Source organism: Macaca mulatta, chromosome 2, assembly GCF_049350105.2.
Source record: "Macaca mulatta isolate MMU2019108-1 chromosome 2, T2T-MMU8v2.0, whole genome shotgun sequence".
NCBI lineage: Eukaryota > Metazoa > Chordata > Mammalia > Primates > Cercopithecidae > Macaca > Macaca mulatta.
This window is the reverse complement of record NC_133407.1, coordinates 154571374-154586341: the sequence shown is the minus strand read 5'-3', so window position 1 is coordinate 154586341 and position 14968 is coordinate 154571374. Positions and strand designations below refer to the sequence as shown.

The window sequence follows — 14968 nt, the reverse complement described above, 5'->3', positions numbered from 1 at the left end:
GGTGCTCTGTGCGCCCCGTGCAGCACTGGAGAGGAAGCGCACAGGGGCTGCGTCAGCACTTAGGAGCCTAAAGGAAAAGCAGATTGGCTGAGAGGACGTCACGAGGCTGAAGCCCCCCAACAGTCTGCCCAGAGCCACTTTTCCCATTGCACCTTAAACAGCAGGCGGTCCCTGCCTGGGCCGGGCCCAGGGCCCAGAACTGGGAGACCAGTGATGCCCACATTGATCCCCAAGGCAGAAGTCATTCTCCTCCCAGGTCCTTCCACCCTTCCTCTCAGGGCCTGATAATTGGGTGTGGGGGCCTCTTTCTTCCTGCTGACCTCCTGGGCTCAGTCAGGACCTCTGTCCTCTCCCTCCTTCTGATTGCTCTGGGCTGCAGAAGGGACTCGGCCTGGGTGGGGAGGTCGATGTCGGCTCTAATGGCCCCTGTCACAGGCTCTAGCTCTGCACCAGCCCTGGATGGTGGATTCTTCCTGCCTTTGCCACTGAAGCCTCCCGGCAGCCTCCCAAGGTTGGCCTCCTCATCGCCTCCATTTCTCAGATAAGGAACCAGAGGTTCAGAGAGATTTCATCAACTTGCTCAAGGTGGCGCAGCAGCTCTGGGGCCGAGGGAGGACTCAGCCCCCACCCTCTGGCTCAGAGCCTGGCTCCGAGGCACTGCTTTGTGCTGACCAACATTCCCTTCCAAAGCTCATTAATGTCCTGTGACTCCAAGCCAACAACACCTTAGGAGGGAGCTCTGGGCAGTGAATTTCTAGGGCACAAGATGTCCCCTTTCCTCCCTCCTCTGTCTGGGTCTGTCTATTCAGAAAATGCTGAGATGGGCCAGGTGTAAAGTCTGGAATGCAACTCAAAAATGAATCAGCTTTTCTTCTCGCTAACGCCTTTGCTTTGACTTCCTCTGCAGACGCCGCAGTCCCCGTGTGTCCCCAGTATGTCTCTTGTAAGCAGGAGCTTGCGTTCTCAGATCTGGCCAATGGGTGCATGGGGAAGGTGGGTGCAGGGACCTGGGAGGGCAGTTTTTTCCTGCCGTTCTGCTGGGAGGGTAGGACTTACCCACTTGTCCACCATCCCCAGCTTCCCCCTTGACAGGAGTTCTGCCTCAAGGACTCCCTCTGCAGCAGGGAGGACCCTGCTGGGTGTGCAGAAGTTTTCCACTCTCTAGGGGTAGAGGCTGTGCCAGGAACACTCCCATCTCTGGAGGTGGGGAAGGAGAGACCCGGGGACCTCCCTGCAATCTGGACGATCTCCATCCTTGTGGGAGGGTTTGGGTCTTTGGGATCCCTTCTAAACCTGAGTTTGTATGTTTCCATGATTTCCTCCCAGAGCTCAGGCCTCTAACTGGGAAGAAGCCAATTATGCAGGAAGCGTTGACGTTTCCATGAAGACCTGACATTCTGGGGCATTACTGAGGGAGTGTGGAGAGTCAGGCACAGCAGCTGCCACATGCCCACTGGCCGGGCAAGCTGGGGGTCTGGATGGGTCACACCTCCCCCACCCAATGCTGCCCAAACCTCGATGGCAGGGCCTTATGGAACCACAGTTCTCAACCTGTCTGACAAAAGACCCCTTTTTGTTATTTTTCCATCCATCACGATTGACACCTTGGTAAGTAGATACTCCTGTGTGAGATGCCAGGGTGCTGAGGGGCTGGAGCTGAGTCTGCTTGCTGCCTCTTGCTTTCTGAGCTTACCCTGCTGTGGGCCTGTGCCATGGGGGACCAGCCAGTCCCCAGGCTGCCCCTCAGAGCATGGTTCCTCAGCAGCCGTAAAGGAAGCAGAGGGTCTGGGGCTCCATGCACGTTGCCCTTTGTGGGTCCTGAGCTCACTGGCACATCGAGCACTCTGAGGAGTCCTGTGGGAAGAAACGTGCTCACTGTTGCCCAAGCCTGTTTGACCTTGGAGTGCTTTCGACGGCCTCTACCACCGAGCTTGGCCCCCAGCGTCTGCTGCCAGAGGCCATTCTCTGGTTGGTGAGGATGTGGAGAAATAAGAACCTTTGTGGCTCCATTGCTGTGGGGAGGTAAAGTGGTGCAGCTGCCGTGGGAAATGGTGTGGTGGTTCCCGAAGGAGTTAAATATGCAACACAATTCCCATATGATCCGGCAATCCCACTTCTCAGTGTAGACCCAAAAGAATTGAAAGGGCCTCGGCCGGGCGCGGTGGCTCAAGCCTGTAATCCCAGCACTTTGGGAGGCCGAGACGGGTGGATCACGAGGTCAGGAGATCGAGACCATCCTGGCTAACACGGTGAAACCCCGTCTCTACTAAAAAATACAAAAATCTAGCCGGGCGAGGTGGCGGGCGCCTGTAGTCCCAGCTACTCGGGAGGCTGAGGCAGGAGAATGGCGTGAACCCGGGAGGCAGAGCTTGTAGTGAGCTGAGATCCGGCCACGGCACTCCAACCTGGGCAACACAGCGAGACTCCGTCTCAAAAACAAACAAACAAACAAACAAAAAAAACAAGAATTGAAAGGGCCTCAAACAGATATGTGCACACCCATGTTCACAACAGCATTATTCACAACAGCCAAAGGTGGAAGCAAAGAAAGTGTCCATGACAGAAGAACGTGGTCTGTCCCTACAATGGAATATGATTCACCCTAAAAAGGACGGGCGTTCTGCCCTGCGCTGCAACAGGGATGAACCTGGACGGCAGGATGCTAGTGAAATGAGCCGGCCACAAAAGGACAAATACTGCAAGATTCCACTTCCACGAGGTCCCTGGAGTAGTCACATTCACGGAGACAGAAAGTGGAATGGAGGTGCCAGGGCTGGGGGAGAGGGGATGGGGTTTGTGTTTCATGGAGCAAAGTTTCAGTTGGGGAAGATGAGAAAGTGTACTTAATGCCACTGAAGTGTGCACTGAAAATGGATAAGGTGGTAAATGTGTGTTATGCATCCTTTACCACAATGAAAAGGAAAGGGGACCCTCCTCTGAAAGTAGGTTGGGGTCGTCCTCCCGCCTCCTGCCCCTCTGCTCCGCCGCTCCCCTCTCCAGGTGGGTCTAGTCGTGGTTGAGGAAACTGGCTTATTTCCGGAGCACACTAAATTTCCAGATCAGGCCCTGGAGTCCTTTATGAATCTAGTTTGGGAGCCTGACTTTCCAAGATACTGCAGGGGAGTTCCCGGTTTTGTGGCAGATGCCTGTGCCGGAGGCAGCTCCCGGCAGAAGAGGCCTGGCCCATGTGATACAGTCATGGAGTGCCACGCCGCCCCTTTGGAGGAATGGAAGCCCCACTCGGGCAGGGCACGGAGAGCCGCCGTGGGCTCCAGGCGTCTGCTCCTGGGCCCCTGGGAGCCCTGCAGTATTTGAGCTCGTTAGGCCCCTGGGTTTGCTTTGGGAGGGCCTCCTCGAGGAGGCCTGGGGTGGGCTGGCAGGGGCTTGGCCATATGCAGTTGGGGTAGGAGTCACTGGGTGGGTGGGCCTCCATTTGGCCTTGCTGGAGGGGGGGCCTCCACTTGGCCTCCTTCTTGTGCCCCCTGAGGATGCTTGAGGTTGAGGGAGGCCTCCGTGTGACAGAACCTGTCCTAACTCCACCTCTCCCTGGCTCCTACCGCTGGGACACGTCCTGTTGGAGGAACAGTGTCACCCTTCCAGCTGAGACAAAGGTGCCTGCAGAGGTGCATGGGCCGGGCAGCTGCCCGCAGAGCAGAGAGACTGGGGCCTGTGTCCACCCTCAAGAAAAACCCGCTGGGCACCACCCAGGCACCCCACCGTGACCAGGGCAGGGCCTGGGACAGTGGCCTCAGGGGCAGAAACCGCCTCCCTCCCCTCATCAAGGCCTCCTGGCTCCAGGCCTTGCTATGGTGTCACACTATAAGGTCCTTCCAGTGGTGGCCCTGCTTACCAGCCCTGGCCTCCCCTGCTCACTGGCCCCCCTGCCTCCCTGCCTCCCTGCCTCCTTAAGCCTCAGTCACGGCCTCTCTCTGCGATGTCGTTTCCCCACCGTGGATGAGGCCAGGAGCTCTCTTTGAGAAATAAGTGGCATTAATGCCCGTGAAGTGGCCCGGTGGCTGGTAGCTATTAAGAGAAACAGGAGTTTGGCAGCAAAACCCATCCACGCAGATCTAGATGCCAGCGGATATGTGAGGAGTGTTTGGCCGGCCTGTTAATGAGGCCAGTTTAGCCAAATGTCCCGGGATGTGAGTATCCAGGTGGCATCGCCCTTCACACCTGGGTGCTGGCTGTGCTCTGCAAGGGTCAATGTGCACCTCGGAATGTCTCAGGCTGTGCTCTGTAAGGACCAGCTCCTGAGACCATGCAGGAACCAGAGGAGTAAGACAGCGATGGCCGTGAGGCTGACCTTGTCTTGACCATGAAATGGGCTTGATCATTAACTAGTCATTTAATTCAATGAATATTTATTAGGGAGTCCTATTCCCTGGGACCCAGAAACCTTGCCTTTGAGGGACTCAGTCTAGACCCACGTCTCAGTCTAGATGATGGCCACAGAGCAGGAAAAGCCTCTTAAGGGGGCGAGTGGGGTATGAGGGGCAAGCGGCAGATAACGGGGTAAAAAGGAGATAGGGGTCAAGGACCCCCTTTGTTCCCCCGGGTCCCAGGTCTCAAACTGGCAATGTTGGTCACAGGCCGCCTTTATCCTATGTGATGACTTCCAAGTTTGAAATTTGAGGCGATCAAGGTCTGGGGCTGGAACTGAGTGGCACAATCCCCTCGAAGGGGCCGGGCTGGCTCTCTAGTTTGCCCCAGGCCCACCTAGCCCGGCCACTCCCAGCCTCAGCAGGCAGTTGAGTTTGCAACCCCAGTACGTGCCAATTTAAAATCTTCAAAAGCACTGAAGTGCCTAAGGCTGGGGTTTAGAAATAGCATCCCAACAGGAGCCTGTGACGGGGGTGGGGGCAGCCTGAATGTAGGTGGCTGCACAGACCCCAGTTCCCTGGACTAAGGCTTCAGGTGACTTTTGCCAAGTTTCAAGTTTCTGGTGAGGAGTTGCCACGCCTGGAGTGATTGGGAGAGAGAAAACACACACATTTGAGTCCCAAAGTCAAGCTCCCTGGATATTGTGGGCAGCAGTGGCATTAAGGAAATAAGTCACCAGCCTCTCAGGGCCTTGCTGGGAACTGATGGTCCGTGGATGAAGATGTGCCATCCCCCAGCTTGTTAGAGGCACCACCCCGCCTCTGGTGGCCACGTGGCGGGCCTGGACTGTCCCCAAGCTGTCCTGCAGAGGTGGCCGGGCCTCGAGCCAGCACTGGCGCCGCCACTGCCCCAGTGAGCAGAAAGCTGCTAAGCACTTGGCAGGAGCTGCTTGCTGTTGAACTATTTAACATCCTAGTGCATCTACTTTCACATCCTCCAATGATCCCCGAAGACCACCAGGTGGGCGTTGGTGAAGTTGTGATGAGTATTAACGAGGCAGCACTCTGTGCCTTCCCGCCGGGGTGAGGGCACATCCTCGATGGTGGCCATCCCAATTTGGAGTCGCCAGGGCCCTGGGAATGTTTTTCCAGTGTGAGGAGCTCCCTGGGGGGCTGTGGGGTGGTTACAATGCCAGGAGAAACTGTAGGGAGGGGATTTCCAGCACCCGGACAGTGTGGGCAGTGCGGCTGGCACAGAGTGAGTTGAAGGGCTGGTTCTGGAGTCCGCTGACTTTCAGCTTCCCCCTGCCGGTAAACTTGGGAGCAGGCGTCAGGAACACCCTGCAGCCTGGTCTCTGGGGAAGCATGGCTCAACCAGGGCCTGCTGGCGAGGTGGATGGATGGATCATTGTCCCTGCCTGCAGGGAGCTGATGGTCTCCTGGGGGAAGACAAATAGACACAGAGCTGATGATCCAGAGCACAGAGCACAGGGCGGTTGCGATGGGTGTGGGCTGGGAAGCGGCCAGTGGTCTGGAATCAGGTGATGAGAAGGGGCTGTGACCAGGTGAGGGGACTGCTCCAGGTGAGGAATGTGTATCAGGGGCGAGGAGCTGGGATGAGTTTGGCAGGAGGTAAAGGAGGCCAGAGAGAGGAGCAGGGTCAGCAGGCCTGGGAGAGAGGGTGGAGCAGAGCCCAGGGCACCCAGGCCAGGGCTTAGAAGAAGAGCTTTGGTACTCAGTGCTCTGTGACAGAGCCTTTGGAGAATTTTCACAGGAGCTCAGGGGTGACATGGTGTGACTTTGTTTTAAAGGCCTCTCCTGGCTGGGTGCGGTGGCTCACGCCTGTAATCCTAGCACTTTGGGAGGTCAAGGCGGGCGGATCACCTGAGGTCAGGAGTTCGAAACCAGCCTGGCCAACATGGTGAAACCCCGTCTATACTAAAAATACAAAAATTACCTGGGCGTGGTGGCACATGCCTGTAATTCCAGCTACTTGGGAGGCTGAGGCAGGAGAATTGCTTGAACCTGGGAGGCGGAGGTTGTAGTGAGCCAAGATTGCGCCACTGCACTCCAGCCTGGGCAACAAGAGCAGGACTCTGTCAAAATAAAATATAAAATAAATAAAATAAAATAAAATAAAATAAAAGCTGCTTCTGCTGAGGGACAAATTGTAGAAGGGCCAGAGGAAACTGCCAGACCCATTGGGAGGCTGGCATCATGGCCCAGGGGATAGCTGCTGCTGGCCTGGATCAGGGTGGCTGTGGTGACAGCAGGGGCATTTTGGGCTCACTTGCAGCTGACTTGGTGGGTGGCACTGAGTAAGTGAGGGGAAAGGAGGCATTATGGGTGATTTGGGACAGTTTGAGGAAGTGTGGAAGCCTCTGGGGGTGAAGGTGGCGGCCAGGGCTGTCTTCCTTTCTCCAGGTTCCCTCCATCGCACACCTGCTGCCAGAGGAGTCATGCTGAAGCTGGATCTGTTCAGGCGACCCTCCCTCAAGAATGTTCAGTGGCTCCCCATTGCCTGCAGGACCCAGTGCACACCCTTGAGGGTGGCAGTCGGGGGTCTCCCCGACAGACCCCTCTGGGCCTGGGGCCACCCCTCACCTCCACCTGTGCATGAGCAGGAGCAAACAGAGCACACGAACTTCATTTTCCAGTTTCCATGAAAAAAATTTAAAAACCTTTTCCCTTTTCCCCGTCGTGAGATGTGAAAAGCATCTTGTGTGTGAGTGCAGCCACCATGCTGTCTCAGCCACAGGCTTCCCTCGCCTCCCACCAAAGACTCCGTTGCCTTGGAGAGCAGCCCCTTTTGGATGGTTCGAGTAGTTTTCAGATGAGTTATTTCAGTCTGTCTTTTCTCTCAGCAGCCAGCTCATTCATGCACACACCTATGAGTCATTCATTCTACAGTCCATGAGCACCTGCTGTATAGCCAGCACTGAGCCAGACCCTGGGGACTAGTGGGATTAAGAAATGATCCCAACTTCAAAGATTCAGCACAGCCAGGTCCAGCTGCTCCCCGCCCATGCCTTACCCCAGGCCTCGCACACCTGGGAGCACCACAGGTGAGCATGGAAGGAACTCAGCACACAGAGGTGCTAGGTCACTTCTGGGCTCCCCCCATGGCTTTGGGAAGGTCCCCAGCCTCTGCATGTAGAAATCCTGGAATCCTGGAATGCCGGAGCTACCCAGGGGCCTCAGAAGCCGGGGGTGCACCCTCCCTTTAGGTGGGGAGCTAGCACGTGATTATGGTGCTACTTCTAGAGGCTTCGGGCGCCATGTGAGAGGTCAGGTCATTCCATCCCAGGTCTTTCCAGCTCTCCTGGTTCTGTGAGGGACAGTGGCTTGGTTTGGTGCCAGTCCAGTGTGCGGGCCTCTTTCAGGAATCAGCTTGGGGTGAAACAGCAAGAGTCTGGAGCCAGAATGGGATGACATTGTTTTGTGTTCCTGGCATTATTTTGAGCATTCTTTTCTATTTGGAGTAATGATAGTATTTTACATTTAAAGTGTGAATATAAATAAATGTGCATTTTCTCTACAGAATACACTCAAGTAAAAGAGTGAGCCAATTTAAAGAAAAATTCTAAGTAGTTAGTAGGGATAAGGCACAAAACTGGAGACGGGGGGCTTGAATGAATCAAGTTGGGGAAATTCGGAGCTGCCAGACCCAAGGCTTCTGGACCAGCTGGGGAGGTGCCCCCGATCTGCCCTCTTTCTAGGCAGAAATATTCTTAAAAATGGTGTGAATGGAAAGTCAAAATGTACTTTCGGGCAGTGGAATACTACTCAGCCCTGAAAAGGAACAATCTACTGTGCACATTGTATCATGGATGAACCTCAAAAACGCTGCCAAGTGAAGGAAGCCCTGCCACCAGACTGTGGCATATGGAGGGATTGTCAGTGAAGTCACCTTCTCTTCCCTTGCCAGATTATGTACAAGGAACTACATTCTCCACCTTTTAAAATTTATTATTATCATTTTGAGACCAGGTCTCACTCTTTCACCCAGGCTGTAGGGCAGTGGCATGAAAATGGCTCACTGCAGCATCAACCTCCTGGGCTCAAGTTATCCTCCTGCCCCTTGCCTCTGCCGCCTTTGCATTAGATATCTACTTGCAAAAGTGGATGAATCTGGACTCTCGCTTCAGGCCATAAACAAAAAATTAACTCAAAATGTAACTAAATGTCAGAACCAAAAATGATTACAGGCATGAGCCATCATGCCTGGCCTGGTAGAATTATTTTCTTTTGGATAGACACCCAGTAATGGGATTTCTGGGTCGAATGGTAGTTTTAAGTTCTTTGAGAACTCTCCAAACTGCTTTCCACAGTGGCTGAATTAATTTACATTCCCACCAGCAGTGTATAAGCATTCCCTTTCTCCTCAGCCTTGCCAGCATCTATTGTTTTTTGACTTTTTAATAATAGCCATTCCGACTGATGTGAGATGGTGTCTCACTGTGGTTTTTATTTGCATTTCTCTGATGATTAGTGATGTTGAGCATTTTTCACGTTTGTTGGCTGCATGTATGTCTTAGTTTGAGAAATGTCTGTTCATGTCTTTTGCCCACTTTTTAATAGGGTTGTTTTTTGTTGCTGAAATAAATCACAGATGATACAAACAAATGGAAAAACATTCCATGTTCATGGACTGGAAGAATTAATATCATTAAAATGGCCATGCTGCCTAAAGCAATCTACAAATGCAACACTATTCGTATCAAAGTACTAATGTCATTTTTCACAGAACTAGAAAAAAATTCTAAAATTCACATTGATAAAAACTTCAGCCAAGTTAAATTTAAAGGAGCTTAACTGAGCAATGAACGATTCGTGAATTGGGCGGCCTCCTGAGCCAGCAGGCTCTAAGACTCCAGCACAGCCAAGTGGTGGAGGATTTATGGACAGAAAAAGGAAAGCGATGTACAGAAAACAGAAGTGAGGTACAGAAACAGCTAGATTGGTTACAGGTTGGTATTTGCCTTATTTGAGTACAGTTTGAACGGGTGGCTACATCTGATTGTCCAAAACTCGGTGATTGGCACAAGTGAAGGCTATGGTCGGTTTACTCCTCCACTTGTTATAGTTCACAATGTACAGAGAAACCTTTAGGCTGAACTTAAAATATGTAAGGAGGCAGCTTTAGGCTAAACTTGGTTTAACAACATGTAACCAAAAAAGAGCCCCAATAGCCAAAGCAATCCTAAGCAAAAAGACCAAAGCCAGAGGCATCACATGACCTGACTTCTAACTATACTATAAGCCCATGGTAACCACAACAGCAAAACTGAAGTCTCTGGTTACAAACTCCTTACTGTCAAGTTCCATTCCATTTCCACGAAAAATGAGCAATATACTCATTCTGGCTACTTCCTACTGAAAAGTGAAGTAGTTAGGGAGCTGTGGAATGGAACTGATCTACTTGGAGTTGAAAGTATTTGCAAGTCCCTGAACTTACAGACAAAATCTTTTGCAGCATCGTGGTGCAAAGGGCCAGAAGCCCCTGGGAGAACTAGTTCTGCATTCCCAAGCATGGCACACAACAGCAATAGAGTTCACAGCAGAAGAATAAGCCTGTTCCTATAGTCATGGCCAAAATAATGATCAATTTTTTCCACCAGAAGGGGCCCGATACAAACCATGATAAAAGCCATTGATTTAGATATTGTGGGATCAGACATAGCACTAGTTTATTTGTGTATGTCTTGCAGGGCTGAGAATATGTTTCTGGAGTTATCCAGGAAGTACACATAATATTCAGTCCTTTTAAAATTTATTATCATCATTTTGAGACCAGGTCTCACTGTTTCACCCAGGCTGTAGGGCAGTGGTATGAAAATGGCTCACTGCAGCATCAACCTCCTGGGCTCAAGTTATCCTCCTGCCCCAGCCTCCAGGCAGCTGAGACCACAGGTGTGTGCAGCCACACCAGGGCTAATTTGATTTTTTGTAGAGATGGGCTCTCACTTTGTTGTTCAGGCCGGTCAGTCAAAATTACAGTGCACGTTTCCCGCTGTCAATTGTACCTAGAGCTCCTGTGGGGATCTGATGACAGGTTGGCTAATCATACATATTTAACAGGCTTTGGGAGGAGCTATGAATACTCATGATGGTGGTCCTGACATACGTATTGAACAAATATGCATGTGACATATGACCCACATTCAATTTGGAGTGGGGACCATTTAAATATGTTACAATTAGGCCCTATATGTCAAAAGGTTTTTTCGGGACACAAGGCATGCCAGTGTGTGATTTTTGTAGATTGGCCAGAACTAATGCATGCTCGGTGGTCTTTTTATCAGGGGAAAGTTACTGAAATCAGTCTCTTGTCTAATTAAAGCTGTAGCTGTGGCTGGTAGAACTGGGCTGGGGGTCAGTCAACATTAGTGGAGTGTCAATGGTTTTAATGTTGCTTATCTCGAGGCCAGTGCTTGTTTGGCTGCTGGGACCTCAGTTTTAAAAATCACCTACTTAATTTTCTTTCATTTCTCCACTCTCACCCCTTCATTCCTTCCTTCTGTAGACACTTCTCTCCGGCAATGAATGTTCATCTAATTATGCTCTTGTTTAAGAAACCCCAGAGGCGAATCTTGAAACAAACCAGGCATGCAGCCTCTGTGGAATACTCCCGCTTAGGGGGAGTCACGAACAATTGGTCCACCACCATTGGGCCAAAGTCAAGATAACACCAATCAGACCTCCAGACCAGCAGTTACCTGAGACAGCCATGGGGACAAAGACACAGACTCTGTGCCCTGCACTCTTCCCGTATCTCCCATGCCAAGTTTCGCTTTAAAACCCGTATGGTAAATTTGAAAATGTAAGATGCTCCTTTAGAACGCTCGTTTGACGTCTCCATTTGCCGGCTTTCCAATTAAACCTGCTTTTCTTCCCAACAGCCCTCACCTCTCGTTTGGCTCATGTAGCTGAACCTGGGTCCACTTAAGAGGTAATGATCATGCCTGCATTTTGCCCAGTGCTTCATCATTTCTGGAGCACCTCTCTTGTTTGCCCATGGTAGCCTGGGCTGGACAGGGCATCCAAACAGAAGTTAATGGATTTAGGCTGGGCACGGTGGCTCACACGTGTAATCCTAGCACATTGGGAGGCCAAGGTGGATTGATCACTTGAGGTCAGGAGTTTGAGACCAGCTTGACCAACATGGTGAAATGCCGTTTCTACTAAAAATACAAAAATTAGCTGGCGTGGTGGCGCATGCCTATAATCCCAGCTACTTGGGAGGCTGAGGCACAAGAATCGCTTGAATCCGTGAGGTGAATATTGCAGTGAGCTGAGATCATGCCACCGCACTCCAGCCTGGGCAACAGCGTGAGACTCCATCTCAAAAAAAAAAAAAAAAAAGTTAATGGTTTACCCAAAGTCACAAGCCTAGGATGTAGCTGAGCTAGGTCACCTGTTCCCCAGCCCACGCCTGCTGCCCCACTAAAGGAGGAGAAGGGCAGAAGGATGGCATAGTGGAAAAGATAAGCTCTCGCGAGCAGCCACATCTTGCTGTCAGAGGGTAAACGGCTATAAACCAAAAAGTATTTGACACAAGTCTCCATCACCTCAGGTTTCTTTTGCCAAGGTCAAGGGCCATGGCCTATGACAAAGCCTCAGGAGGTCCTAAGAACATGTGCCCAAGGTGGCTGGGTTACAGCTTGCTTTTTGTTTGTTTGCTTGAGATGGAGTCTCGCTCTGTCGCCCAGGCTGGAGTGCAGCGGTGCAATCTCGGCTCACTGCAAGCTCTGCCTGCCAGGTTCACGCCATTCTCCTGCCTCAGCCTCCCAAGTAGCTGGGACTACAGGCGCCCGCCACCACGCCCGGCTAATTTTTTGTATTTTTAGTAGAGACAGAGTTTCACCATGTTAGCCAGGATGGTCTCGATCTCCTGACCTTGTGATCTGCCCACCTTGGCCTCCCAAAGTGTTGGGATTACAGGCGTGAGCCACCGCGAACGGCCCCAGCTTGGTTTTATACATTGTAGGGAGACAAAATATACAGGCAAAGACACAAATTGATACATGTAAAGTATACATTACTTCAGCCCCAGAAAGGTGGACATTTCAGACGCAGGGGTGGGAGTGGGAGTGGAGAGGACTCACAGGTCATAGGTGGATCAAAGATTTCCTGATTGGCAATTGGTTGAAAGAGTAAGCTGGAGCTTAAGCCCAGGTTTTTTTGTGTTTTTATTTGAGATGGAGTCTCGCTCTGTCACCCAGGCTGGAGTGCAGTGATGCAATTTCAGCTCTCTGCAAGCTCTGTCTCCCAGATTCACGCCATTTTCCTGCCCCAGCCTCCTGAGTAGCTGGGACTACAGGTGCCCGCCACCATGCTCAGCTAATTTTTTGTATTTTCAGTAGAGACGGGGTTTCACCGTGTTAGCCAGGATAATCTCGATCTCCTGACCTCATGATCCACCCACCTTGGCCTCCCAAAGTGCTGAGATTACAGGCATAAGCCACAGTGCCCAGCCAAGCCCAGGTTCTTTCCATGTGGATGAAGCCTCCAGGTAGCAAGCTTCAGTGAGAACAGATGGCAAATGTCTCTTGTCTGACCTTAAAATGTGTCAAAACTCTCCAGAAAAGACCTAGTAAGAGAAGGAGATTCTCTACAGAATGCACATTTCCCTGCACAAGAGAAAGCTTTGCAGGCCCATTTCAAAATATGTCAACAAAATATATTTTGGGGTAAAATACTTTGATTTCCTTCAAGGCCTACTGTTGCACGATGCTGTTATGGGATCTCTGGGGTGTCGTCTTTCTGGCCAGAAACTTCTGTGGCCAGTGGCGCCTTTGCCTGAGTTCTTGCCCTGTGTCCAGGAAGAATGAGGTACGCAGACAAGTGGAGGGTGAGCAAGATGAAGAGGAGCTTTATTGAGTGTTAGAACAGCTCAGAGCAGACCCACAAGGGTAGCTCCTCTCTGTAGGCAGGTGGTCCTGTGGAGTATTCAGCTCTCAGCAGAGAGGAGGCACTAGAGAGGGTGGCTCCTCTCTGCAGACAGGTCATCTCATTGTCTCTGCAGCTCTCAGCAGATTGGAGCCCCTGGAGAGGGTAGCTCCTCTCTCTACTGGTCATCCCGACATCTGCCCAACTCCTAGCAGAGAGGAGGCCCTGGAGTGGGTTGCTCCTCTCTGAAGTTGGTAGTCCCAACATCTCTGCAGGTCTGTGAAGCTCTCAGCAGAAAGGGTAGCTCTTCTCTGCAGCTGGTCATCCTGTAGTCTGCTTAGCTCTGGCTGAGCCCAGGGTTTTTATGGGCCTCAGAGGGGAGAAAGTGTATGCCGACTGGTACTTGGGTGGGCCTGGAAATGGCACCACAAGTTCCCAGTCTGGTCCTTGGGACTGGCAGCTTGGCTCCCAGCCTTCAGACCCTCCCTGGCCTGAAGGTGGGGCCTCCCTGGGGACCTGCCCCCTTCCATCCAGGAATCTGTCTGCCTCCTGCTGCCATTCATGACACCAGAGGTTGGCCCCAACATTTCTCCAAGATTGGAGTGGGCACCAACAGCAGGGAGAAGCCAGGCAATGGGAGCAGGCACTGCTGAGCCGGCAAGGACAGGGGGACCTTCCAGGCCTCCAAGAGTGCAGGGGTGCCTGAGTCTGCAGCCATGGTTTGGGCAGCTACAGTTGTGCCCAGGAAGGCAGGGATCCTGCTTGCTCCTGGCCTTCCAAGAGCACAGGAAGGCTCAGACCTGCAGCCGCAAGTTGGGCAGCTACAGCCCTGCCCCAAAGGGCAGGGCTCCTGCCTGCTCTGTGGACTGGGAGGCCCAGGTCTGCAACCCAATGGTTTGGGCAGCTGCAGTGGCACCTGGGGAGCTCCCACCCTAACTTGGAAGGGCTTCATGGAGCGTGCAGCCCCAGCCACGTCTCCCTGCTGCAGCTGGGAGCTACAGTAGAACAGCTGGCTACATCTGATTGTCCAAAACTCAGGGATCTGGAGTAGTCACTGCCATCAATGTTATATCGGAGTCAAGTTGAAATACAGTGTTCTATTGCTGTTACTGGAAGGAGGGCCTTGAGTGTAAGTTGTCCAGGTTCTTGGTGTTTTGAACAAAAAATTGGACAAAACACACTAAGTAACAAAGGACTGAAACACAGGATTGAAGTAGCAAAATCAGGGATTTATAAAAGAGAGAAAGTACTCCACAGGGTGGGAGTGGGCCCAAGCAGCTCAAGGGTCTGATTACAAAGTTTTCTGGGTTTCAAGTACTCCTTTTGAGGTTCCTATCAGTTACCCCTTATATAGTTGAAGGATTTGGTCTGTGGCTAAGTAAAGACTGAGGTGAATGGCACTCTATGCAGATGAAGGGCTGGTCCCTGCTTGGCCCTGGCCACTCTAAGCCACTCTCCCTTTTTGTCTAAGCCACAGTGGAACAGGGAGGATTGTAGAAAGAGTAACATTTGACCCTTTGCTACTTAGGCATGGGGAGCTGGGTTTTTCCTTTTGGTTTAGCTTCAGGAAGTTGGTATTAATTGGCCTTAGGGCCCCTGCCTCCAGACCCAGATGTTTCCCTTTTGATCCAGCTTTGGGAAGTCAGCACAAATTGGCCTCAGACTCCCTGCTTCCGCCCAGACCTTGGTGTTTTTCCTTGATTCAGCATGAATTGGCCTTAAGTTCCCTGCCTCCAGACTAGATACTATCCTGC

At 51.8% G+C, this 14968-nt stretch overlaps 1 long non-coding RNA gene across 1 annotated transcript; it reads right to left on the bottom strand.

The window, feature by feature from the left end:
* Window positions 1-4347: 4347 nt before the first annotated feature.
* Window positions 4348-14523, bottom strand: LOC144339317 (uncharacterized). The gene is made up of 2 exons (XR_013414278.1): window positions 12751-14523; window positions 4348-5761 (listed from the first exon to the last, which is right to left on the bottom strand). It is a non-coding gene; the product is annotated as an uncharacterized LOC144339317 (long non-coding RNA).
* Window positions 14524-14968: the final 445 nt, after the last annotated feature.